The sequence below is a fragment of the Raphanus sativus genome, chromosome 3 (assembly GCF_000801105.2).
Source record: "Raphanus sativus cultivar WK10039 chromosome 3, ASM80110v3, whole genome shotgun sequence".
In the NCBI taxonomy this organism is placed as follows: domain Eukaryota; kingdom Viridiplantae; phylum Streptophyta; class Magnoliopsida; order Brassicales; family Brassicaceae; genus Raphanus; species Raphanus sativus.
This window is the reverse complement of record NC_079513.1, coordinates 16,283,908-16,285,564: the sequence shown is the minus strand read 5'-3', so window position 1 is coordinate 16,285,564 and position 1,657 is coordinate 16,283,908. Positions and strand designations below refer to the sequence as shown.

The window sequence follows — 1,657 nt, the reverse complement described above, 5'->3', positions numbered from 1 at the left end:
GCAGTCATTAAGATCCATAAACATCATCTGTTCCACGTCGGAAGATCTGCTCGATGTCCGACAGAGAAACAACCAAAACACTGAAAGAAACAACATAAGCCAAAGCTCTGATGTGCATATGATATACCGAACATGGCCGAGATACCAATATATTAAAATTGGATCTATGATATCAAGTTGATAAGTGGGTTATTCACTCCTTCGATCAAAAGATCCGGAACATCTATCATCATAGAAGAAAAGTTCATAATCAAAATAAAAACATTCAACCAAAAATCGCTCTAATCATGCTATTTCACAACAACCTTCTTCAGACCGAAACAGTAGCAGAAACATCACCGAAAACAAGGCATGTTTATCCTTAAAGCCGGAAAACACTAAAACACTAAAATATCATAAAAGAAGACAAATAAGGATAAATGAGATTGAGGAGAGTTTCTCTTGGTGACGGCAAAGAGAGCCAACTGCAGGAAGAGCAAGGATTTCACTAAAAAGTTTAAAAGCAGCTGATAGATCTGAGAAAAAAATTGAAAAAGGAGTTGATTATCTGTGACACCAAATTACATGTGACATTTAAAAAGTGTTTTTTTTTTAAGAAAAACAACAAATAAATGTATTTAAACTAACTCCCCATCTCTTTAGCTAAAAGAGTCAACTATCAACTACACGTCACAAGATTCTAATTTGCTGAGTACTCTGTCAATTAAGAAATAAGAGACATGTTTTAAACTTTCTGATCACAATACCGTTGGATACGAGAAACCAACCAGCCATGTCATGAGTTTTCAAGTCACAAATTTTCTAATAAAAATATAGACACAAGCTTCTTCTAGGCGTTTTCGGTTGATCTTCGATTTGATTCTGTATCCAGTATTTTAGCCTTTTGTTATTGCATATATATCCTGAGATCTCTTGTTTCTTCTCTCGTTTTGATCTTCTGTCTCCTTGTCTTTTGCATGCGACAGAATCTGGAGTCAATTGCAACTGCTCCTTGTTATTTACATGATCTGATCGAGGTCTGCTATTTTTCAAGTTCAAATTGGTGTTTAAAGTCATCTCATCGACATCGCCTTGTCCGGTTTGAAGATTATGGAAAAAGATTGTCATGTTGTCTCTCGGGTTCTGAAGCTTTTTTCTCTATCTTGTTTGGGCTATTCTCTATATGAAGTTGCGTATCTCGGTGGTTTGATCAAGCTTTATCTCCATCGTTTGTCTATTCCTAAAATTCTCTTTTAAAGTCTACATGCAAAATGAGTTCTTAATTTGTTCTGGATTTAGTTGATTGTCCCTTGATGTTATAGAAGTTTGTTTGTTTCATCTTGTCTCCTTCTTGTGGCCAAATGTTTTCGGGGGTATATGTTTAATCCACGGGACTGGTTGTGTTCTTATGTATAAGCTCTTGATATAATCTTCAGAATCAATATAATCAATCATGTTTAAAAAAGGGCGTATTTAAACTAGCGTACTAACCTTTGGATGAATTATTTTCGATTTATAGTAAATATATTGTAGGGGTGTCAAAATGAGTTATATCATGAGTTGGCTCAGCTCAGTTCAACTTTTCATGAGCATGAACTCTATTTCTTAGACTCATTTAATAAATAAGCTTAATGATCGAGTTTAAATTAGATCACGAGTTATATGAACGATCTTTAAT

At 34.5% G+C, this 1,657-nt stretch overlaps 1 long non-coding RNA gene across 1 annotated transcript; it reads left to right on the top strand.

Annotated features, from left to right (window-relative positions):
* Positions 1–679: 679 nt before the first annotated feature.
* On the top strand, positions 680–1,317 carry LOC130509558 (uncharacterized). The gene is made up of 2 exons (XR_008943586.1): positions 680–863; positions 966–1,317. It is a non-coding gene; the product is annotated as an uncharacterized LOC130509558 (long non-coding RNA).
* The last annotated feature ends 340 nt before the right edge of the window (positions 1,318–1,657 follow it).